The sequence below is a fragment of the Lissotriton helveticus genome, chromosome 3_1, assembly GCF_964261635.1.
Source record: "Lissotriton helveticus chromosome 3_1, aLisHel1.1, whole genome shotgun sequence".
Lineage (NCBI taxonomy): Eukaryota > Metazoa > Chordata > Amphibia > Caudata > Salamandridae > Lissotriton > Lissotriton helveticus.
The window spans coordinates 1,114,490,017-1,114,517,218 of NC_136061.1; positions in this window are offsets into that span (position 1 = coordinate 1,114,490,017).

Genomic DNA, 27,202 nt, shown 5'->3' on the forward strand with positions numbered 1-27,202 from the left:
TACAGTCCTGTCTAGGTAAAGTACCCGCAAAACGGGAACAAATTCCTTTCTGGCTAGCACAAAAAATCACTCAAATAGAGACGGTGTTTCCAGATACCACCCCTGTTGAGAAACATAGGATTCTGACTAGCTGTCTCCCAATGGGAATCGCACCACATGTGGAGGACTGTGACACTTGGGGAACAGTCTTTGCTTCCATTTACACAAAAACACATGGTGTACCATCCATGTCAGTAATACCAGATGTACTAAAACAGATTCAAGATGAATACGGTCCGGAACCCGCTTTAACTCTCGGTATGAAACTACTGAAAGATTTCAAGCAGGTCTCGGCAATATTATTAGCCAACATAAAGGGAGAAGCAGCAAATGTGGCGATTCGCCAGAGGTTAAAAGAGACAAATATAGCAGACCAACCATCTGAAATTGCCAGAATCATAGAAAAATCCTATGAAGAACTAGGAAGAGATAGTTTGGGTGGAATACCAGTGAAACCCCAACTAGTTGAAAGTCCTGAAAAGGTATTTATAAAAAATAGTTTAAACAATCAAAAAAAGAGCTGGGATGGAAATAAACAATCCAATCCTAAAGAAAAAAGATTCCAGTCCAGAGGAAGGTCTCCTTGGCAGAGAGAAAGATCTCCCGACCAAGGACGCAAGTCTCCCCAACGGGAGCCCTCTGTGAAAAAATACAACCTTAGAAATAAGGATAATATAAAGAAAACTGATAGATATCAAGATATTGATACACGTCCCTCTAAATCTTTTCAGACTTCCTCGCAGAAATCGGAAAGAAGAGGACGATCAGAACAAAGGGAAGAGCACGTCAAGTCCAAAGACAAAGAACCTGCTCATCTGAATAAAAAATTACAATTTCCAAAAAAGAAGGTAGCCAGTATTAAAGTAATCAACAATGCCGAGAATATTGAGGACACAGCTGAAAAACGGAGAATGGGCTCAGACAATGCTAGACAGCGCAGCAGAAGTGAGCATAGCTCGCAAAGTCCTTATGAATCATCTGGAGACAGTGGACACGAATGAATACATTCAGGTGGAAACTGCAGATACCAGAGTTAGCAAACCTCATAAAATATATGAAATAACATTGCGTATAGAGGGGGATAAGACTAGAAAAATAAGGGGACTATTTTGGGATAATCTGTCCAAGGGCTATGACATCCTTCTAGCTGAACAAGACTGGCCTCCAGAGTTTGTCAGGGAGTGCCCACATGGCGAAGAAATAATTATGCCTGCCTTCTCAAACCATATTCCAATTCATAAAAAATATACACTTGCAAGAAAGCGGGCAGTAGCTCAAGCCCCTGCCTTATATAAAAATCATGTGGGATGGGATGAGGACTCTCCTCCTCACAAAATCCAGTTAAAATCACAACTTACTGCACAGAGGCAGTACCCGATTAAGCAAGAAGCTAAAAAACAGGTAAAAGAGATCCTAGATCAACTTGAATACCAGGGGGTGATTGAAACTTGCACCTCGCAAATGAACAACCCTTTGTTTCCTGTCTCCAAGCCAGACAATTCATATCGTCTTGTTTTGTACTACAGACACCTTAACTCATGTTGCAAAACATTTGCAGTACAAAACTCGCACAGTGCTGCACTAATGAATAACATAGTGCGCAAAAAATACAAAACAACCTTAGACATTTCTAACGGTTTCTTTTGTCAAAATATAGCACCAGAGAGCAGATATTTGACGGCGTTCTCAATAAATGGCACGCAAAAGAATTTCTGTCGTTTGCCCCAGGGGTTCAAGAACAGCCCAGGGTTATTCTCAGCGAGGGTAACAGAGTTACTACAAACCTATGATGACGAGGCATTATCTTATGTCGACGACATCTATCTAACAGACGATGACTTGGATACTCACTTGAAGAGAGTGAACACCATAATACTTGGGTTCGCAGCAGAGGGTTACAAATTTAACTTTAAAAAGTCAAGAATTGCCCATCTAACAGTCCTGTTTTTAGGATATGAACTATCAAGTGAAGGCAAAAGCCTGGCTGACAATTTCCTAGAGAAATGTGCTGTAACCAAGCACCCAGAACACTAAAAAACCTACAATCAATTCTAGGCTTCTTGAATTTCGGAAGAACTTATATTATAAATTATGCAGAAAGGGTCAAACCCCTTTATGATCTAATACAACCAGATTTTAAAAGAATCAATTGGACTCAAAAACACACAGAAATGTTGAGATCTTTACAAACAGACATGTTAATTAAAACAAAATTACAAACACGTGACAACACACGCAACCTTGTGATTCAAGTCATCCCAGGAAGATGCGGATTCACATACCTGACCTCTAATGAGGGAGAGAAGGTACCAATAGCATACAAATCACATTTGTACACAGAAGCTGAAAAAAGGTTCAGCATTAAGGAAAACATTGTTCATGCGGTTCAAACAGCTGTAGAAAAAGAAAAATACCAAGCAGACGGTAGACAGGTTACAGTCAGAACAGCAGAATCAGCTTTTGAGGCATTAACAGCACCATGTAATTTACCGACAACTGCACTAAATCCAGAATGGATACAATGGGTAAATTCTGTTGCTACAGACAAAGTAAAATACTATTTTGACCCGGAAATGAAAGAATTAAAATATCTAGAATATGAGAAAGAATACCCTCTGCCAATCGACATTCTGCCTTTACGACAGTACGCCTGTGTAATACATACAGATGGGCATGCTCAACCCTCAGTTTTGGGGAGAGCTGGCTTACAAGGCCACATGCGAAATTGTAAAAGAAGTGTGGCGCAGAGGTAAATTAAGACCTCTACTTACAAAAACACACTCAGTGGAAAATAATTCAGAACAACAAACGGAAATAATTTCATTAAAAATGGCGCTAGATAATGCCGATCGCGAATTCCCGACACTTATTGTGTGCGATTCGTATTACTGCGTCAAAACATACAATAACGATTTGAAGAAATGGTTACAAAGATGACACAGGTGCAACAATAAAGCAAAAAGTGCTTTGGGAACAAGTAGTTCTTTTACAGAAAGAACTACCAAAAACTCACGTGATACATTCACTGAGTCATCAGCGTGATGGCGTTCACGTTGCAGGGAATTCATTGGCTGAGACAGCCACAGCGGGAGCAACTAAACCGGCTTCCGTAGCTACAAAGAAGCGTGCAGTAAAATACATTGACGGTGAAACTGTGCTGGCGGTGAAAACGTCATCAAAAGGCGACTGTTCAGCACTACCGATCAACTATCCACTCAATTATACATACATAATCGATGCAAACTCAGTCCCTTTTGCTCGAATCCCTGGAGTGGGGGATAGAGTGATTCCAAACACGGACAGGAGAGGCTTGTTAATAGCAGACTCACATATGGGTGAGGGTCTCAGACACCTTAAGCTAAAATATTCTCTGGAAGAATTACAATCAGTGTACTGGTGGCCAGGCATGAGCCTGCATCATCAAATTTTGTAAAAAACTGCCCAGACTGCAATAGAGATCGCAGTGGCGAGCGGGGAGGACTATTGCCATGGCATTTCACTCCAGATAAACAACAACAATAAGAAAGCCCCCATCATGAAAAAAAAGCGTTATATTAACATAAAAAGACTAATTTTTACTTATAATGTAGACCCCAACGGTCGGCTGACGTCTGGACTGTTATAAAAGGATTCGCGAGTCTATAATGGCATATACGCTAGGAGCATGCTACGTTTTGACTAATGTATTCCTTTTAGCCTTCAAGCTTATGGGGAAGCATGGCCAAATGAGCATAGCATAGCGGGACTCTTCTCACTTCCTTCCTGAGGGATACGGGACGGTGTAAAGAAAAAACCATGACATAAAGCAATCTATAACGGAAAAGGTATTAGGTTCGGGTGCTGGGTGGGTCAAACATCTAATAAGTGTCCAACGTAGTCTAAATAACCTGCCAAGGAATTCTCTGAAAGGGTTCAGTCCGTACGAACTATTGTTCGGGACTAGAATGATGATCCAAGATCTTGATAGTCAGACTTCAGTGGTTAAAGACAAAAGCTTTGATATCAAAGATCGTTTGGCTATTTTACAGGACTTAAATGAAACAAGAAAAGACCTGAGCAACATAAAGTTGAAACAACAGCCAACAACCACTGAAGAGAAACCACCTGTCCCAGCAAGGCCTGTCTGGATTCCAAAAGTCGGGGATCTAGTCAGAGAGAAGATCGCGGCGGTAAAGAAGGAATTTGGGGCTTCTTACAGAAAAGCAGTTCCTGTCTTGTCTGTCAACGGGACAAGAGCAGTAGTACTACCGCCCCTTGCTGGTAAAAAGGAGAACCGAGTTGTATCCATCGACCTGGTTAAACCACAATCATGTGGCCGATAACAAACAGTAGGCCAAGTGGACTCCCAAGAAGTAGCAGAACACCAATGTTTGCTACGAATACAGGGGCTCAAACTGGAAGACTGATCACATTTGGGAAATCTACAGTGAATCAACAAGGACTATGCAACAAAGCAATGGAACTTGAACCTCTTAAAACCCAAATTAAAACTTTTCATCAAGAAACAACAACCTATGATGATGTAACTGCAGACTTTGCTAATGAAACAAAGCAAAATCCAAAAACAATTGGAACAATTGACAGAACAGCATCCGGCTACTTCATCAACTTCGATGATTCATCTGAAGACCTGAGTGAAGCAAAGAAACAGCCATCAACAAAAACTTTTAAAGACAAAGCTAAGGAACTTTTTCAACAGCTGAAAGAAACCTATCTGATCTCTCCATGGATTGAATTTTGGGTGGCCTTCGGTGCATTTATCCTCATTCTTTGGCTCATCTTAGTACTATGTTTGGGACATTTAATTGAAGGGAAATATGCTAAAATGGACACAGCAAGCCAGAAAATCAACTTGGTCCTTAAACCACACACATCTTCACACATCGAGAAAAGAGAACTTTCTTTAGTAAACTTCACAGCCAATCCTATACCAGGCGGTGTAGCATGGGACAAAACTGATTATGAAATATATGGTCCGGTTGAAATCCTGAAGTATCCACACCAATTCAAGATCTCATTGAGTGACTTTGTAAAACCAAGCTCATTTGCGGATGATTGGGACTTTGAAAGTATTAATGATATGATGTCTGATCTTGTGATGTCAGCTAAATTTACAGAACATGATTATTTGCAGGGTTCGTCTAATTATGATCAGATGTTCTGCTATAACCATTATGGTAACCATTATCTACATAAATCTGCTCAACCTAGAAATGTTTTAAATTATAACCAATGGGAACATTGTGCTACTCCTCCAAAAGATAGCTCAAAAACATTTTATGATAAATATTCATACTTTTCAGGGTTTAACACAAGTAATGCAGAAACATTTTATTTCAAATTGTCAAATAAGACAGGTATGAAGACCATGCTTACAAACACAAAATTGATATATTCCGATTCATTCTTTGAACAAAATAATACATTTGGGTTTGATTTCTGGAACAATAATATTGAAGCAAAAACTGTTTGGGGTACAAGAGATTGGCAAGTACAAGGTATAGAATCATTGTTTAGAGCCTGCATGATCCCAGAACAAATTATATTTTTGAACGACACTATTCAACAAACGACCTGTCTTGGCTTAGCCAAAATCAAAGATTTGAACAAACCGTCTATTCCAAAGCCAACAGTGAACAGTAATAGCTCTATAGATGTTGAGATAGATGTAAACCATATATTAAACCAAAACAGAACACATCCTGAATGGAAAAAATGGTTGAACTGGCCCACAGATACAAATAACTGTCAAGACAGATTCCTGAACAAAGAACAGGGGTTCACATTGACTAGGCCAGACCCTAGATATTCCCAAAGACAACATCCAGGGATAGTAACAACCTACAGCGTGGGCAAGCTCTGCCTTCAATGGCTACAAACGTCCACACTGGCTGAAATTAAGAAACACCTAACTTTACTTACAGAAGGTGCTGACTTGCGTGATTTCATATTGGGACCACGCAAACAGCGTCAAAAACGTTTCATAGCGGCCTCTATATATGCAGCTTATAACGAAGTCTGGAAAGTAACTCAAATTGAGACAGCAGAAAAAATACGGGAAATTGACCGTATTAATTTGGAAAAATCACTTTCTGTGGTGGACAATGGGTTAATGACTCTGTCCTCCAGAATATATTCTCTGGACAGCATTGTGTCTTCAGCAATCGATATAATATCGCAAGACTTACTGATGTTACAACACGGTCAGTCCCAATTGCGTTCTATTGTACAGCTTGGCTGGACGTTACAAAATTTGCGTTCTGGCTATGTGCCCTGGCGTTTAATCAACACAACATCATTATTTAATATCTTTAACCTCACTGATAAACAAATCAGTTTGGCACAGAAGGGTGCTGACTATACAATTCTGTAAACCAACAAAATGTGCCCCCTTACTCAATCACTTCAAAACTATTTCAAGACCAAATAAACATATCCATTACATCTGGTCTGGTATCTTTATTTATACCTTTTCTGACTGATTTTTTTCAAAAATTATTTTTTCATATGGCAACAGTAGAATACACCATGGACAAATATTTACAAAATAACACAATACTTAATTGACATGATACTACTACCCCACTCTGTGAACATTATTTACAAGTGACATTCCAAAAACAATACAATACTTGAATCATAACTATTATCACAAAACAAGTTTCAAAACACCAAAAGAAATTCAAATTAAGTCACACATATATAGAGAGCCAATTCAAAAACAAGAGAAGAGCGTGAAGCACGTATAATTCGTAATACACAATGAATGTATATCATTAACCCTTGCTGGATTGCCGACGCGTTTCAAGTTTGGACATGAAGTTTCCAAACTATCATCAGGGCTCTTGTGATTTTTCTGTTGGAATGTAAAAAAATAAACTGTTTTAATATTTTAATACAACCAAATGGCCTCTTCTTGTCTAAGAAAGGAAAACCGTTTGAATGGCATTGAAAGTACCTGCACGTAATTGAATGGTTGGCCTGTGTATGGGTTTCTGTAGATGGACCAAATCCTATATTCAGGACACAACCAAGATGACTCCAGTGGCAGCACCAACCTGGGGAAACAGGTGTTGCCTACGATTAACAAAGGATCCCCAAAAGCTAAGATTTCCTCCTATCCTTTATTCACCACCAGTTACTGGTAGCGAAACACTGATGGTAAAAAACATTCTCATACCTTAAGTGGTTCAACGTTCTAGCCACAAAAAGTAGGAATTTTTCGGGAAGCAGAGGATTATTCCTTCTTTAAATCCTACATGGAGAATATATATCCATTTAGTATAAACACTCATCTGCCACGTTGCCTAATCAAAAAATCATTATAGACAAAATTCGTGATCACATACCTTTCACGATTTTCTGAAAAGAGGCGGCAGGAATTTCCACCCTATATCTGTACACAAAATGGACTGAATCAATGCGCGTTTAAGATTTGCACAAAAGCTGCATCCACAGTTATCCCCTGATTAACACCCTGTTCGGTGTGCCAGTGCTACACGTACCTTTCTTTAGTTTGTTCACCGCTTTCAAAGTCAGGGCCCCAGCCGGGGCACTCGCGGGGAACAGTAACCCGATTCTGATGCCTGTCTAGCACTCGCGTCCCGTCGGGATCTAAAGAGACGCGCGGGAGATTAGGTCGCGTATTGCATGAGAAACGGCAATCTCATTACGGGTGATGGACACTCCTAAGAGGTGCTTACCTCAGATCTCTCTGCTGTCTGCTCACAATGCAGCCGGCGCTCCTCACTCGCAGCTAGCTACAAGTGGCGGCGGCCATATTACACACTTAAAGCTGCACCGCAGAGTGCAACCTACTTGATCTGTGGTGCATTCTGGGATTTGCAGTTTCTTTTGCCCATTCCAACTACTAATGTCACTCTTGGACCCCGGAACGGGAATTAAAACTACCCCATGTTGGAGGGTGCTACATTTTGTGGGGAAACAATGAATTTAATCCATTTGGCGCTGGAACAGATGAGTGATTTTGACTATTAACTTCATGGGAGAAGCAAGAGCTTGACGAACCTGCAGTATGACAACAAGTCTCAGATTCTTGACAGTTCAGACATGTTGTTGAGGCCAGTCAAAATGCAATTAAATTTTAAAATTAGATATGCTTCTTTTGTTAGAAGCATTTTGTCAATGTCTGCAGGGCGCTGTATATGACTCATGGTGTGTAAAACAGTCCATTTGAAATCATTTACATTGTGGGACATTTCAATGAAATGTTCCACCACTGGGGCTGTTAGTATTCTTTTCTTGATTCTTGATCGATGCTGCCCTATGCGGATGTTCACCTGCTGATTGGTTTTCCCTATATATAGCCTTTGGCAGGGGCTGTTTTACACACCATGAGTCATATACAGCGCCCTGCAGACATTGACAAAATGCTTCTAACAAAAGAAGCATATCTAATTTTAAAATTTAATTGCATTTTGACTGGCCTCAACAACATGTCTGAACTGTCAAGAATCTGAGACTTGTTGTCATACTGCAGGTTCGTCAAGCTCTTGCTTCTCCCATGAAGTTAATAGTCAAAATCACTCATCTGTTCCAGCGCCAAATGGATTAAATTCATTGTTTCCCCACAAAATGTAGCACCCTCCAACATGGGGTCGTTTTAATTCCCGTTCCGGGGTCCAAGAGTGACATTAGTAGTTGGAATGGGCAAAAGAAACTGCAAATCCCAGAATGCACCACAGATCAAGTAGGTTGCACTCTGCGGTGCAGCTTTAAGTGTGTAATATGGCCGCCGCCACTTGTAGCTAGCTGCGAGTGAGGAGCGCCGGCTGCATTGTGAGCAGACAGCAGAGAGATCTGAGGTAAGCACCTCTTAGGAGTGTCCATCACCCGTAATGAGATTGCCGTTTCTCATGCAATACGCGACCTAATCTCCCGCGCGTCTCTTTAGATCCCGACGGGACGCGAGTGCTAGACAGGCATCAGAATCGGGTTACTGTTCCCCGCGAGTGCCCCGGCTGGGGCCCTGACTTTGAAAGCGGTGAACAAACTAAAGAAAGGTACGTGTAGCACTGGCACACCGAACAGGGTGTTAATCAGGGGATAACTGTGGATGCAGCTTTTGTGCAAATCTTAAACGCGCATTGATTCAGTCCATTTTGTGTACAGATACAGGGTGGAAATTCCTGCCGCCTCTTTTCAGAAAATCGTGAAAGGTATGTGATCACGAATTTTGTCTATAATGATTTTTTGATTAGGCAACGTGGCAGATGAGTGTTTATACTAAATGGATATATATTCTCCATGTAGGATTTAAAGAAGAAATAATCCTCTGCTTCCCGAAAAATTCCTACTTTTTGTGGCTAGAACGTTGAACCACTTAAGGTATGAGAATGTTTTTTACCATCAGTGTTTCGCTACCAGTAACTGGTGGTGAATAAAGGATAGGAGGAAATCTTAGCTTTTGGGGATCCTTTGTTAATCGTAGGCAACACCTGTTTCCCCAGGTTGGTGCTGCCACTGGAGTCATCTTGGTTGTGTCCTGAATATAGGATTTGGTCCATCTACAGAAACCCATACACAGGCCAACCATTCAATTACGTGCAGGTACTTTCAATGCCATTCAAACGGTTTTCCTTTCTTAGACAAGAAGAGGCCATTTGGTTGTATTAAAATATTAAAACAGTTTATTTTTTTACATTCCAACAGAAAAATCACAAGAGCCCTGATGATAGTTTGGAAACTTCATGTCCAAACTTGAAACGCGTCGGCAATCCAGCAAGGGTTAATGATATACATTCATTGTGTATTACGAATTATACGTGCTTCACGCTCTTCTCTTGTTTTTGAATTGGCTCTCTATATATGTGTGACTTAATTTGAATTTCTTTTGGTGTTTTGAAACTTGTTTTGTGATAATAGTTATGATTCAAGTATTGTATTGTTTTTGGAATGTCACTTGTAAATAATGTTCACAGAGTGGGGTAGTAGTATCATGTCAATTAAGTATTGTGTTATTTTGTAAATATTTGTCCATGGTGTATTCTACTGTTGCCATATGAAAAAATAATTTTTGAAAAAAATCAGTCAGAAAAGGTATAAATAAAGATACCAGACCAGATGTAATGGATATGTTTATTTGGTCTTGAAATAGTTTTGAAGTGATTGAGTAAGGGGGCACATTTTGTTGGTTTACATTATATAGGGTCCAGCCCTCCCTCAGCCCCGCTACGGACCTATCTCCTCTTTGTTGACTATACAATTCTGAGCATTGAAAAACTTGAGAGATTACCATTGACAATGTCAGAACGACCTGTCATTGAATGGATAATACATGGGATAATAAATATTCCGATAACTACTTTCCATTTCAATTCTGCCAAAAATATATACAGGCAGGCCAGTATGAAAGGTTGGGTAAAGGATACATTAAGTCAATATGGAACTTGCCCTATACACACGAATGTGTCAGCAATAAAGGCCAGAAAGTGTTTCTCAGTGGCGATAATTGTGCAAGATCACTGAGCGGTACACTTCTGTGTCAGGGTATTAGTTTGCACGGAGCCTGTGAAGGGACTTCAAATAACCTTTCATGTTACCAGCTAGGCACACCTGCAACACGAATAGAACCATTCTTTAGGAGACTCTCGAACGGGAGTTACATTCTAATAGTAGATCGCAGATGTTGTAGTTTGCTGCCCGGAAAACCTTATCTCATAACTGTGACTAGGAAGGTCATGTGCTGTGAACATGTATTGTTCCCCAGCGAGTCTGCAGACAGGGAGGCAAGGTTTTGGCCCGATTTGAAAATTGCTTCTATTCGAATAGATACTTTAAGCAGAATGAAGACTGTGCTCCTACAGACGCCGACAAGGCTCACGTCATCAAAAGAAACGTATGATCTCCAAGTTGCAAGGACAACAGAAGAGATTCATTCATTATTATCAACTAATTCCCCCATACATTTCACAGAAATACTGAACGAAATCTTAAATATTTCTGATACCACTGGTATCTCCAGTGTATTTAAAGCAGTGTTTTCGGGTGCTTTAACTCCATTCAAAGCCATCCTGGGTATTTTTTCCAGACTTTGTCCATTCCATTTTTGGCGGACTTCCACTCCTTTTGGGACTAGTAGCGGGTATTCTATTTTTGATCCTGTTATTTCGCTATGGCAAACCATGTCACAGACAAAACACCTGCGACAAGGGAAGAAATGATCCTAGCCATTGGCTACCGGGACCGGGTAACTAAAATCCTTGGACTATCCCGGCTCAGAGACCTGAACATGACTTGGTTTCTTTCATTTAGACCAATGTGGCAAAGTTGTGTTATGCCTGTATTAAGGTGCTTGCTATGCGGCGAAGAATGCGTGTTGGACACCTGTCTGGCACTACAATCGGATGTGCCAATGGACGCAGATACCTTGTTGGGTTCGGTAACGGCTCATGCATTGTGCTGTCCCCAGCGGCTACCAATCCTGATGACGGCATTCGTGGAGTCTTCACCACTACCATTGAGGGGTAGTGAAGTACAAGATGAAAGCAGCATCGATCAGGTACGACCTTCAGTCAGCTATGCTGATCCAAACATCAATGGAGGCAAACATGCTCAGGCTCATGAATGCATGGTAACAACCTTTTCCGAATTAGTGGAACTTACGCAAGAAGCTGTTGACAGTTTTTTCAACAGTCTAAATAATATGATGTTTTCACCAGAGCAGCAGGAATAACTTTGAGCAAACTAGCACTTGGAGTTCCCTACATGCTGAATTTGGCCTTCAACTTTTTGAAGAAAAGCGATATGAAAAAAAAAATTCTCATAATTTTTTTTCAGACTGCAAGAACTTTTTCCCCAATTCCACAATATTTACGATTTTTGGGACACTTATCTTCTGCTTAAAGTAGACGTTATTCTTAGAGAACTAAATTTCTATTTTTAGGTAGTCACAAGACATTCGCTATGCTAGCACTGTTATACATAAATTTATGATTGTGATGAAATGGTCTCGCACTTTTTTTTCTGTATTAAGAGCCATTTCATGTGTGGTTTTCGCATTTAGATTATGCTGAATTTTTAACATATGAGTAGCATTATTGGACTGCTGGTGCTTATAGTATACGTGACAGTACATGTGATTGTGTTTCGTATATTTTATAAAATCCAATTTTCGGAATGCATATGAATGTATTTTGGGGTGGTACGGTATACACAAACGCTACTGATATTCATAATGCCTAGATTTGTAAATATGGACATAGTCTACGTGGAGTGAGTGTGATGTATTCCTATAGGTACTGTATCGATTCCCCTATTCCTGACCCTGGTTTGGTTAATAATTAACTAGCAGCCATCCAACGGTGCAAAAACCGTTATCTGATTAAGCCACACCACGGCACAGAAGCGCGTTATCTGATTAGGTCATAACGCATGCCATCTAATTAGACAAGCGATATTCCTCCAGCCCCTGATAAGGCATACAGAGTTCTCAAAACAAATCAAACCTACAGCGACCTGGGAAATTCCCATAGCCATTGTTTTGATTTCACCGAGAACTTCAGCAAAGAATGTGCAAACGAGCCCGTTCATATGACATCCTTATTGACGTATATATGTCCATCCTTACGTCAATCTCGGCACCTTTCAGGTATAAATATTACCGACATTGCCTTAAGCAAACACATGCGGTGGTGACGAGATCGGAGCAGCGAGACGTGCTGAGGAGCCCAGCAGAGAGCGAAGCCCACAGACGCTGCCTCGCCTTCCTGACGCGCTGAGAACGAGACGCTGCCTTTCTCCTGCCGAGAAATCCAGCTCCGGCGCTTCCAAGCAGCCCTCGCAGGCAGCTGGAATATCAAGACCTGGGATAAGAGATACCAGCCCTCCATCATTCTAGATCTCAGGTACAGAACTGAATAACCCCTTGCAGAGAAATCTCAAATCAGTCCCTTGGCAAAACAAACTTAACTTAAACTGCTACTTATCTACTCCCGCCCACGTATTAGGCTTAGGTCAGGTACACTGGGGTAGGCGTGGTTAGAAGCACCAGTTGAGTATGATTAGTCAAATGTATATATGTATGTATCTATTTTATCCATTTTAAAGTATCATATGGCTCAGAAACCATATCAATGCTTTTACAGTATTATTTTATAATTCTGTCTCTACTGTATGCACTTTACTTAACTACAAGTATTGCAATAATAGCGATTCATTTCTCTTGTATGAGAAAAGAGACTGATCAATAAATAACATCTTTTATTGAACCACGCCCATCTCTTATTTCTCTACAAACTGGTGAAACTAAGAATGCACATACTGACTGAGTAAAATAAGTTGTCTATTGTTTTCACACGACTCTAGAGATACACTCTTGATTAGGGTAGAGCAAAGTTGTCATGTTCTATGGTTGTCAGAAACTAAATCCCTTCTTGTCTATCCAGGGAGGTTAAAATCCTCCTTGCCTATTCGAGAAAGTTTCTAGTGAACTCTGAGCTAGCTGGCAAACACAAAACTTTAAGTCTTATATCGTCGGTGGAAGACCTAGTTAACCTCTGCCCTAGGTCTATACTATTGAAGATATTATTCCAATGCGCAGAGCCTATTGGGATAATAGGAACTACACTACAACGCATACCGGGACAATAATGATGATTCCCTTTAAACTCCGCTTGCTGAACGTTAAGGGACTTATCTCCCCTAACAAGAGATGCCAGATTTGGTGTTACCTACTACTACAGGACCCTGATATTATATTCCTCCAGGAAACCCATCTTGTCTCCACTGACACCCGCCTCATGACACATCCTAAATATCCATCACAGTATTGGGCCTGTTACTCCTCTAAAACTGCCAGAATAGCCATACTACTGAAGGCTGGCCTGGCTGAGAAAGCCCCCAGGGTGATACAGGACACTGAGGGCCGCTACCTTAAACTCCACATACAATAGAGCACATGGCCCCTGGCTTTCTTAAATCTTTATGCACCTAATCAAGCTCAAAACATTTTCTTGCGCTCCCACCTACAAGATCTACTAAATCCTTCAAAAGAAGCAATTATCCTTGGGGGGGGTGACTTCAAACTGGTGTGGGACCCTGACTGGCACCGTAGTGCACAAGCATATCAGGGTACTGGTGTCATGTCAGCGGCCCTTAAGAATGCCATTACTGACTTAGGACTATTAGATGCCTGGAGATATTTATACCCTGACACCAAACACTATTATTCTTCTCCCCAGCCCACCACTCATACTCACGGATTGATTATTATTTTCTCTCCCTCCCCGATCCACCTTTTAGTAGCTGCGGAGATGTCTGACATCTCAATATCTGACCACGCCCATATCTCAATCTCTCGCAAGCCTCCCATTCCACAGCATAGCCCCAAGCCTCGGTGGAGACTCCTTCCCCATGTCCTTAATGACCCAGTCGATTTGGCAGCTATCCGGAAGGAGATCGAAGCCTTCTTCATCACAACTGACACTTCCGAAACTTCAGAATCTATCAGATGGGATGCCTTTAAGGCGACTTTCAGGGGAGTTATCGCCTCTATGCTGTAGCCCGCTCCCGGGAGGCTCGCTTTCTTGAGTAAATTCTCTGCTGAAATCAAAGCGTTGAAGCGAAAAGATCATTAACAACCCTCATTTCAAAACAAAAAGCAGCTTGCTGGGCTGTGAGGCCAGCTACACCTACACCGAACCAACAAAGCAAAACGCTTCCTGCTAACTCTTAAACAAAAATTCTACAGATGGGGGATAAGGTGGGAAAATGCCTCACATGGCGCCTGCGAGCCCAGGCTACCCGTGGCCACATTTCCAAGCTTAAGCGATTGGATGGTACCTGGACCACATTGGAACTTGAAAAGGCCTAACTCTCTCAAACTTCTACAAAAATCTCTACACAGACAAACCCTTTGCCCCAGAGAAAATAACTTCCTTCCCTGACTCCTGCCCCTGGCATTCTATCTCTAAAACAGCTTCCAATAGGGAAAACTTCCCGACCCGATGGTCTTACTGTTGTCTTCTATCACTCCTTCTACCTGCAGCTTCAAAACCACCTTCTTCACCTTTTTAATAATTTCACAGATGCCACTGGTCTCACTCCAACGATGTCAGAAGCAGAGGTAGTGTTTGTCCCAAAACTAGGGAAAGACCCCTCTCTCTGCACATCTTATCGCCCTCATTGCCCTTCTAAATACTGATGCGAAGATCTATACAAAGATCCTTGCAAATCTCTTGGAACCCTATCTACCTGGTACTATAGATCTGGACCAGGTCGGACTTATCCGAACTCGACAGTGCACAGATAACATTTGTTGCCTAGCCCACCTCATTGAGAAAGTCTGGTATAGAAACATTCCTGCCTGCCTGGTGTCACTAGACACAGACAAAGCTTTTGACCGGGTAGACTGGTGCTTTCTCAGGGAGTTCTTGCGCTGAATAGGATTAGGCCCTATTAGCCTCATATACACAACGACTACTCGTATCCATATTAATGGCCGCCTCGCCTATCATCCGTAATCTCAGGCCACCCCTTGGAGGGTATGAACACAAGATTTTGCTGTTTGCAGATGACCTTCTTCCCTCCTTAACCACTCAGTCCTCATCTCTCCCAGCACTAGCTTCACTCCTGCACTCCTATGAAGAGGCCTCAGGCTTCAAAATCAACTTAGCCAAATCCCATGCCTTGAATCTCACCCTCCCAACTTCAGTGATTCAAGAACTACAGAACCTGATCCCTCTGAAATGGTCTGAGAGTACGATACGGTACTTAGGTCTGGACTTGACTCCTTCAATTTCTTCCTGGACCCACGCCAAGTGGCCGAAATATGGACGTGCCATAAGAGAAGATATTCGCAGATGATGAAACCTCCCTCTCTCCTGGTTAGGACAAATTAACACTGTTAAAATGTCTCATCTCCCAACGATACTATATCTATTTCAAACCCTCCCTACCCCAATCAAACAAATGGATATTCCGTCTCTCCAACGTGATTTAACCAACTTTATCTGGGGCAAGGGCCGCCTGCGCTTTTCTGATAAAGTCTTGATGTTGCCCCGGGAATCTGGGGGGATCTAGCATCCCCTAAACTCCTTGAATATTATTGGTCCTGAGATCTTCACAATATCTCGGAATGGGTAGTCCAGGAGAGCGAAAAGCACTTTTTTCAAATGGATGGTGGAGTTGCATGTAGGCCCCTGTGGGACTTAGCTTGGCTCCCCTGTGGGGCCCGCCTCTGTGGCGCATACATAGCTACCCTCACGAGAACGATATTAGACATTTGGCCAAAACTGGCGGGATCTCGGGGCCTGACTTCATTCCTATCCCTTAACACCCCCATAGCTCGTAATCCCATTTTCCCCATGCTTTGTAACCTCGAGCCTTTCGCTCCTGGACAGAAGGCGAATGTCGCATAATACAGGATTTATTCCAGGGAGACACATTCATCACTTTTGATCAGTGTAAAAAAACATTTCATCTTACTAACAGTGCAAGGATGCAATACTATCAACTTAGACATGGCCTAATCTCTCCCACTTACACACCAGGAGCGACTAGATTGCTTATCTCCTGTGAGACCCTAGTTTGTAACTTCAAGGGATCGAGGGGATTGATTTCTCGCACATATAAAGTGTTGCAACATTCCCAGCAACCCTCAACCCAACACATACTGAAAACAATGGAATATAGACATTGGCGGAGGGGTCTCCCCAGAGACCTGGGACCGGCTATGGCGGGTTATCCCTAAAATTTATCAAAGCATTCCCCAACGCGAATCGGCCTATAAGCTTATGACATGTTGGTATTTTACACCTGTTCGTATGCAGCAGATGATACCTGGCTTTCCCCCAACTTGTTGGAGATGCCAGGGAAGAAGGGATGACTTCATTGATATTTGGTGGGCTTGCACCGATCTGATGCTATTTGGAAGGAGATCCTTATCCACATTAAAGACACAGTGGGATTCCCTATACCTAGCTCTCCGATAGTGGCCCTGCGGGCATTAGGGCCCTCACAATTAGTAGCCATGACACACTCAGACTGGCGCTTAATAGCACAAAAGTTAGGGGCGGCACAACAACAAGTCCATAGCTCTTTACTGGAAGAAATCTGCCCCCCCCACCTATTGCGACATGGTTTCTTCGCCTACGGCACGTCCTGGCCCTCAAGTTAATCACCGCCCCCATCAACCACACAGACACTAAATTCACCCACACCTGACAGCCACTAATTCAGCATTTGCCCCAGATGGAGCACTCTTGCTTCGTCCTCCCACGTCTTCGAGCATTACAGCTTTTTGAAGATCCCCTCGTATCTTACTCAAGAGGAACACATCAACCCTCCCCCCCTGACCTGGACGGGGGTGCTTCCTCTCCTAATAGGTTCTAATCATCCTCCCCAGTGACAACCTGAGACCATCTTCCCCTCCCCACCCCCTTTCCTGGTTTTCGCTCCCCTCTCCGCATTATATAGTTGGGTTGAACATCCACTATTCCCACTTCTTGCTAGCAACAACATGCAGCTATTAACATATGTTTAATCCGTCACACTGGCATGCATAAACCCTCTTCACATAGCCTATGCACCGGGCGGTGCCCTCAAGACCACCCTACAGCTGGACTATAACTCCTGGAAAGCCTTCTTTGATAAAGATGTTTACCAGTGTATTACGCTAATGATGAAACATATTGTCCCATTTCCGTTGTCTTGGTCTATATTGTAAGGAATAATCCTTGCAAGGCTCTGCCCGTGTACCATGCTAATTGTGACGCACTTTGCTTTATGCCTCCTCTTATTTCTCCTTATTCAACTTATACTCAATAAAGAGATTTGGAAAATAAAAATAAAACATTCCCATTGTTTATTCAAGGAAGTATCTAATACCCAGCTAGATGGAGTCTCTCACATGACCGAGACTGAACCTATATTAATTGATGTTAAATAATCCATGCAGCCAAATTTAATTCTGGAGCTGCTGAAAAGCATTAATTTTATGTTGCTTTAGTAAAAATAACCAAATAAGAGATACAAAAGTATTTGGGACTTTCAGAAAGATCCCAGACAGATACATATTGGTCTCCTGGTGTCGAAAGGGAAGTGGCCTCTCTTCAATGCCCAGTTAAGGATTACTTTGCCCACTAGCCTAGAATGAGAGTTAAGGATTTCAAAACATAGGATGGACATTGGCTGGGGGAATTAAGAGTGCCACATCTTCAGTAGCATCTGGGCAATCTCATCTACTTAGCACACTCAATATATTTCAAAGTGTTAATCCTTTTTAACTGAGGCCCACGTCACAGCAGTATTCATTTGTGATTCTTACATCCTTGAACAGGCTAAATATAGCTGAGGTATTATTATGAGCCATCCCAATGCAGTTCAAACAGTACTCTTCTTAATTCTAGAAATACTTTTCCTCAAAGCCCTCTGTAACCTTCCATAGACTGTGTTGTCCTTGTTTTTCTCTGTATCTGTTCTCACTCCCTAACGTCCTCCCTGAAACAGTGTAACTGCCCTGTGAACATGTTTGCTCTCTATGCTACAGGATTCTACTGATGAGGCCTAACAAGGCTAAAACCCATCTTTGGTTTCTTATTTCCCCTTTTAGTGGGGCCTTGCCTGGCAGTTTGTGCTAAAATGTTCTCAAGAGAGCAGGATAAGTACATATTTCCATGAGATCGACCTCGGTCTAGCAGCACAGTGGGCAATAAATGACAGGCTATAGGTTGCCCAGAGTTATGGCCATTGGTTAGACTATTTGTAAGTATTCCACTATCACCTTTTGTGTGTGTCATACATTTGCTTGGCTAGAACAGAGCTGGTATGAAAAACATGCCTTTAAAGAAATGTATAGTAAGTGAACTGTATCATCCACTGACACATTCACGTTCTCAAAATAAGGAGAATGCAGTAATAGGGATGAAAGTGCCTTTGTCATATCCATAACCTATTTCCTAATCATTTCAGTTTTCCATGAGCGTAGGGTATACTTAATTCCTGGAAGTGTAACGATTTGCTGATAAAATTGTGTTCTGACCATGAAAGGTGTACAATTGACAATTTCAGCTCCTCTTGGCCTAAGGCCGCAACCCATACTGGACTCACACTTCTACATGGGATGTTTCCCGGGCATGTATCCACAAGCTGACATTGCCAAATATCACTAGCACCTTTTGAGACCTAGTCTAAGTTAAGGCCCAGTGAAGGAGAAAAGCTTGGTGCCTGACCCTAAAATGGCGCCCAGGGAAGAATCAGAGGATATCCTCTCCCACCAGCAGCACACACAAAAACGCCACAAATTAATCCTGACACCATCTGCCCTGGAAAAGCGCGCCGCTTGACAGGCCCCATGGTCCCCTGGGTCACTAGCCCTGTCTAATCATTGACCTCTAGCAGTTGCTGTCTTGGTACCGGTTCTACATGCCGGTTGCCTGAACTTAAGATAGCCGCCAACGTCCAATAACTAGCATAGTGCCAAGTGAGCGTCCCTCGCCAATCTGCAAGGACTACAAGCGAAGGAACTCAGTGCAGCACTCCCGGTCCAGCCTCACGTCAGATGCCCATAGTTTTTGAAGAATCCTCCGTCCTGACGAGCGTCTTCACCGGGACAAGGACCGCAGGATTTAAACCGGTGTGAATCCCACACCACTCCTCTGTAAAGGTATGAGCGTGCAAGCCCCTAACGGAGCCTCGCTCCACCAGTCCACCGATGCCTGTCCTAAAATGTATTCACTCCAGCAGTTTCTTGCCTCTACGCAGCCTCCCATTCTCCAGCATGCAACTTACTTCGCCTATCCCACAATGGCCTCCCATGTCACCACAGTGATCACCCCTGATCTTCATGGTAGGTTAGTAAGGGAGCACCCTTCCCCTCTTTCCCGCCCCAACAAAACTATGAAGCGCATTCTCATCTCACCCCCAGCTGATTCGCCCAACCTCTTCAAACGGCATTGACCCCATCTCTGATACACAGCCTTTCTCTTAGAAATTTCCACCATGGCTCCGGACACGTCATCCCACTCCTCACAACCCCCATCGGCATACCTGAAACCTCACAGCGCGAACGCATTCATAATTAGCTTCCCCCAACCTCTCTCCTAAAGCGAGACGAAATTTCAAGCAGAAACTGATCAGACAACACAAAGAAATTATTTACGGACACATATCACTGCCCCTCCGAAGGACAGATTAAGATGGACTTGATCTTTCATACTAAAAGACCAGAGGAATGGAACACTTCCCTCAGATCAAACTCTACATCTCCAAAACCACAACTACCTCACATAGCTGCAAACTTACTTCTTCGCTCCCTAACCGCTCACCAAGGGCTGGGAGCATGTCTGTGACCATCTACACTAACGGTACTGTCCTGATTCAGGCAAACAACGAGAATCTAGAGGCTTTTGAATCCCTCTTCCCCATACTCCACGCATCCCTAGTTCCTTCTCGGCCCAGCACCTACCAACAGATAACCGTCCCCACCAGGATGTCCAAACTCTCCCTGCCTCGTCCCACTCCTCTTCTTCTCGACACCTCAGAGACACCCCCCACTCCAGCGCCTCCATAGAGAATGTCCACCAACTCTCAAAAGGACGACAAACCCGACTCCTAATTTGACCCACCCTCCACATTTCCTTGAACCTGCTTGGCCGTCTTCATCCCCCAATAACATTAGAACTCACTTAGATCTTAGAAGGTCGATTTCAAGCCATGGCACAACGCACCCTCCTCCTGGGGTACAAAAAGGAAACAACATGCTCTACACCAGTAGCAATAGATAGCTCAGCATAAACACAACCCGTCCCTTGATGACCTCACCCCTGCACACAACACCATGGCGCAGCGTCTCGCTTCACTAGAAAACCAGTCAGAAACCATTTCCCGGGCCTGATCGAAATCCTCACCAACCTCGACAAGGCCCGAAGGCCCCAACAAAACCCCACCAGATCACCCTCTCCACCCAACTCCCTCCACCACCAGTGCCCCTCTAGGCCCATTGCAATCCCCGTGACACAGGTAGAGAGACCCCCTAGAATTGAGAAGGAGGACGTGTCACAAAAAACCCTAAGAAACACAGCCAGCGGCACTAGAGCTCAGATTCATCCAAATACTGACAACGAGCCCGTCTCCTCTAGACCTACGAGGACCGAAGCCGCGATGTCTGACAAAGAAGCAGCCAATCTATCCTCCTCGTACGACACACCCCACTTTGACTCCTCTAAATCCAAGATCCAAGTGATCATGGGTCTCGGAAGAGACCCTCCGTGCACTAAACTCCCCAGACCGCCATTCTTCACCTCCCTTCCCGGAGCACCCAAGGAATTGAACCAAAGCTCTAAAGAGTTTTCCACCAACTGCATGCTCATCAACTGCAGATCAGCATCCATGCATGCAACCGAATTAGCAGAAGCCATTCTCTCACAGGACGTTGACATTGCGTTCATCTCGGAGACCTGGCTCAATGAGCTCTCCTTACCATGCTTAGACATGCTTGTGCCCCCAGATTTTTCCAGTATCAACAAAAACAGAAAAGCCCAACGAGGGGGTGGAGTAGCCATCATCCATAAAGACAACATCTCCATCATGTAAATAGACTTGTGCAAATACAATACCTTTGAATGCTTTACCGCAAAGATAATGGAACACTGCTCTGTCACCTTTTGTATCAACCAATGGGCAACATCTCAGCATTTGGGGAACAACTATCAGACCTGATTGCTCACTGTGCTCTTGGAGACTCCAACACCTTAATTCTTGGTGACCTTAACCTGCGATGGAATGAAACACAAAATCCGCTAATTCAAACGCTATCCAATATTCTCGGTGACAATAATCTAACCCAACATTGCACAGAGGAGACGCACTATAAAGGAGCTACCTTGGATGCCATCATAGCCAAACGAGACACAATCTCGATCGAACTCGTACTCTCCTGGGACTGGTCGGACCACCACATGATCTTATTCCATATCAACCAACAAATTCTCTCTCAACCACCATTGCAAGACCACCCCAATGGGTCAGAAACCTCTCTCAGATTCCCATGGAAGTCCTTGAAGAAAGGATAAACTCGCTCCTGCCCTGCCCCAATGACCAACTCTCCACTACCGCACTCACTACGAAGTACAACTCTAACCTGGAGACTATGCTAGACCAACTCGCTCCCCGAAAGTTGTAAAAAGGTAGAGCCATTCCGTTCAGGTCTTGGTTCAACACTGACTCTAATGCCGAAAGGAGAAACTTAAAAGCCATAGAAAGAAGCTGAAGGAAGAACCGTACCTCCTCTCTCCGCGATCAATTCAAAACAGCCCGCAGGGAATACAACAATCACATCAAAAACAAGAAATCCGTGTTTGTTTGCTATGCGATGGAAAGCGCACAAAATAGCCCTAGGGAGCTCTACAGCATCATTAGGCAACCAACCTCCAAGCCTGTGGCCTCCTCAATTCAGGCGTTCAACGAAGTTTGTGACAACTTCGCCAAATTCTTTAACGACAAGATCACTAAGATCAAATTCTCTCTGGACACAATTAACACTCGACCCACAAAGAGCACCACGCCAGGGACGATCATTTTTGCTCCGTGCCCTTCCTCCAATTCTTGGCTAAGTTTCTGGCCCATCCAAGAACATGTGATAATCACACTGATCTCCACTTCCAAACTCTCTTCCCATGTCCTTGACCCCATTCCACCCCTACTAACCAAGAATTTCAAGCACTCCCTAGCACCGCTTTGGTGTACAATATTAAACAGCTCCATGGAAAATGGAGACGTTCCAGGCTGCCTTAATTTAGGTCAAGTCACACCCCTGTTGAAAAAACCTGACCTTGACACGACGGATTTGAATAACTTTAGACCCGTACCTAACCTTCCCCTGCAACCGCTGAGCCTCTTACCAGGCTAGGTTGCCCCCTCGCTTTGCGGCCAGCCAGATACCCTGCCTGCTTCCTGCTGCCACTTCGGACGTCCCAGCCGCCGCTGAGCCGCCCACCGCCAGTCTCTTCCCGCCACTGCCTCCCTGCGGCCCCGCCCCCTCCAGCTCATTCGCCTCCCCGCTCCCGCCACCCAGCTGCTCCTCCCTCCCGGCTCCTTACTTAAGGGGACCGCGCTCTCGGAGTAGGGAGCAACCGCTGAGCTTCTTACCAGGCTAGGTCGCCCCCTCGCTCTGCTGCCTGCCAGATAGCCTGCCTGCTTCCTGCTGCCGCTTCGGATGACCCAGCCGCCGATGAGCCGCCCACAGCCAGTCTCTTCTCGCTGCTGCCTCCTTGCGGCCTGCCCCCCTCCAGCTCATTTGCCGCCCCGCTCCCGCCACCCAGCCGCTCTTCCCTCCCGGATCCTTACTTAAGGGGACCGCGCTCTCGGAGTAGGGAGCAACCGCTGAGCCTCTTACCAGGCTAGGTCGCCCACTTGCTCCGCTAACTGCCAGATAGCCTGCCTGCTTCCTGCTGCCGCTTCGGACGACCCAACCGCCGCTGAGCCGCCCACCGCCAGTCTCTTCCCGCCGCTGCCTCCCTGCGGCCCCGCCCCCTCCAGCTCATTCGCCGCCCCGCTCTCGCCACCCAGCTGCTCCTCCCTCCCGGCTCCTTACTTAAGGGGACCGCGCTCTCGGAGTAGGGAGCAACCGCTGAGCTTCTTACCAGGCTAGGTCGCCCCCTCGCTCTGCTGCCTGCCAGATAGCCTGCCTGCTTCCTGCTGCCGCTTCGGACGACCCAGCCGCCGATGAGCCGCCCACCGCCAGTCTCTTCCCGCTGCTGCCTCCCTGCGGCCTGCCCCCCTCCAGCTCATTCGGCGCCCCGCTCCCGCCACCCAGCCGCTCTTCCCTCCCGGATCCTTACTTAAGGGGACCGCGCTCTCGGAGTAGGGAGCAACCGCTGAGCCTCTTACCAGGCTAGGTCGCCCCCTCGCTCCACTAACTGCTAGATAGCCTGCCTGCTTCCTGCTGCCGCTTCGGACGACCCGATACAAAAGGGGATGATGGACGGAGCGTTTGAACCAATCAAACACTCACCCCCAGTCAACTGATCTGGGTTTAATCCATCACCATTCTTTAGTTCACTCAGCCACCCCAGTTCAGACATGGCTATATGCAAATCAGTCTGACCCTGTGCCTTGTGGGAACAGTCCAGCCCGAACTGCCAAGCCATGTCTTCCCTGGACCGGAAACAAGCATCCTGGGACCGGTTTCGGATTCATAATCCTCATCAGCCAGGCTATCTTGAATCCAGTGGCCAAGTGAACAAGGGACTCACATCTGAGTATACCCTGCCACACTTAGGGCGAACAAAGCGATACAAAAGGGGATGATGGACGGAGCGTTTGAACCAATCAAACACTCACCCCCAGTCAACTGACCTGGGTTTAATCCATCACCATTCTTTAGTTCACTCAGCCACCCCAGTTCAGAAATGGCTATATGCAAATCAGTCTGACCCTGTGCCTTGTGGGAACAGTCCAGCCCGAACTGCCAAGCCATGTCTTCCCTGGACCGGAAACAAGCATCCTGGGACCGGTTTCGGATTCATAATCCTCATCAGCCAGGCTATCTTGAATCCAGTGGCCAAGTGAACAAGGGACTCACATCTGAGTATACCCTGCCACACTTAGGGCGAACAAAGCGATACAAAAGGGGATGATGGACGACCGCTGAGCCACCCACGCCAGTCCCTTCCCGCCGCTGCCTCCCTGCGGCCCGCCCCCCTCCAGCTCATTCGCTGCCCCGCTCCCGCCACCCAGCTGCTCCTCCGTCCCGGCTCCTTACTTAAGGGGACCGCGCTCTCGGAGTAGGGAGCAACCGCTGAGCCTCTTACCAGGCTAGGTTGCCCCCTCGCTCTGCTGCCTGCCAGATAGCCTGCCTGCTTCCTGCTGCCACTTCGGACGACCCAGCCGCCGATGAGCCGCCCACCGCCAGTCTCTTCCCGCCGCTGCCTCCCTGCGGCCCTGCCCCCCTCCAGCTCATTCGCCGCCCCGCTCCCGCCACCCAGCCGCTCCTCCCTCCCGGATCCTTACTTAAGGGGACTGCGCTCTTGGAGTAGGGAGCAACCGCTGAGCCTCTTACCAGGCTAGGTCGCCCCCTCTCTCCGCTGCGTGCCAGATAGCCTGCCTGCTTCCTGCTGCCGCTTCGGATGACCCAGCCGCCACTGAGCCACCTACCGCCAGTCTCTTCCCACCGCTGCCTCCCTGCGGCCCGCCCCCTCCAGCTCATTCGCAGCCCCTCTCCCACCACCCAGCTGCTCCTCCCTCCCGGCTCCTTACTTATGATGCACACGCGTACGTGCAGCGTTCTCGTGCAGCGGGCGCGCCAAAGGCAAGCCTGTCTGCGCCTGTCCGCGCCTGGACTGCGCCCAGTGCCAGAACCCCTGGCCCCCGAAGATACCAGCCCACACGACAGACTTACGCTGCCGCCACCCTCAACGCACTCAACGCTGGACGGAACCCCGCCTTCTACCGAGCCACCCCGAAACGCACCCATGGACCCTTCACCTGTCAAGCCTGCAAGTTCACCTGCCTCCGGACCTGCATCGCACCCGCCAAGCCGAGCACCAGCAGCAACCACCTCAAGTGCATCCTGCTCAACACACGCTCCGTCCACAGGCACGCCGTGGAACTCTGGAACCTGCTCGACACAACATCACCAGACGTCACCTTCCTCACGGAAACCTGGATGAACGCCTCCTCAGCACCCGACATCGCCATAGCCATCCCGGACGGATCCAAGATCACCCGGAGGGACCGCGTCAACCAGACTGGAGGAGGCATCGCCATCGTACACAAGAACACCATCCGCATCTCGACCAACTCCAACATCACCTTCACCGCCGCCGAACACCTCCACTTCCAGATACACACCGACCCCAAGACGACCCTCAGAGGCACCCTCATGTACAGACCCCCGGGACCTCGCACACAATTCAGCGAAGACATCGCAGACTTCATCAGCCCGCACGCCCTCGCCTCCTCTGACTTCATCCTCCTAGGGGACCTCAACTTCCACCTGGAGAACAACAGTGACAGCAACACCACCACCCTGCTGGACAACCTCGCCAACCTCGGACTCAAGCAACTGGTGAACACCCCCACCCACTACGCCGGCCACACGCTTGACCCCGTCTTCTCCTCCAGCAAGCACATCTCCTTCAGCCACTCCACCGGACTTCATTAGACTGATCACAGCTGCGTCCACTTCAGCTTCAGGAGAAACACGACCCACCACCACCCACAACAGGTTCCTCGCCGGAGCTGGAGCAAGATCACCGCCGAGCAGCTCACCACCTCCCTCCGCCAGAACCCTCCCGCCAGCACCACGGACCCCAACGAAGCAGCCAGCAACCTCACAAAGTGGCTGACTGCCGGCACCGACGACCTCGCACCACTAAAGAACCCTCCCAGCAGGCCTGGCAGCAAGAAAGCCCCTTGGTTCACCGATGAAGTCAAGGACTCCAAGAAGAACTGCCACACCCTCGAGAAAGCCTGGCGCCATGACCAGACCTCAGACAACATGACCGCCCTCAAGCACGCCACCCGCAAGCACCACCAGCTGATCCGCACCCCCAAGAAGACAGCATTCAAAGAAAGACTGGACAACAACGCCCACGACAGCAAGGAACTCTTCAGCATCGTCAAAGAGCTCTCCAACCCCAGCGCCGGAAACAGCGACATCACTCCCTCGCAAGACCTCTGCGACTCACTCGCCTCGTTCTTCCACTGCAAGATCGCCGACATACACAACAGCTTCGGCGCACCAACCACGCACCCAACCGCCGAACCAATGCCCCCTACCACTACCCTCTGCAACTGGACTCCGGTCAGCACCGAAGACACCACCCGCACGATGAACACCATCCACTCCGGATCACCAACCGACCCCTGCCCCCACCACGTCTTCAACAAGCCCGACTCCATCATCGCACCCCAACTCCGGGACATCATCAACACCTCCTTCCACACCGCCACCTTCCCGGAGAGCTGGAAGCACGCCGAGCTCAGCGCCCTCCTGAAGAAACCAACAGCTGACCCCATCGACCTCAAGAACTTCCGCCCCATCTCGCTCCTCCCTTTTCCTGTCAAAGTCATCGAGAAGACCGTCAACAGACAGCTCGCCGCCTTCCTTGAGACGAATGGATCCCTCGACCCCTCGCAGTCCGGATTCCGAGCCAACCACAGCACCGAGACTGTCCTGATCGCAGCCACCGATGACATTAGA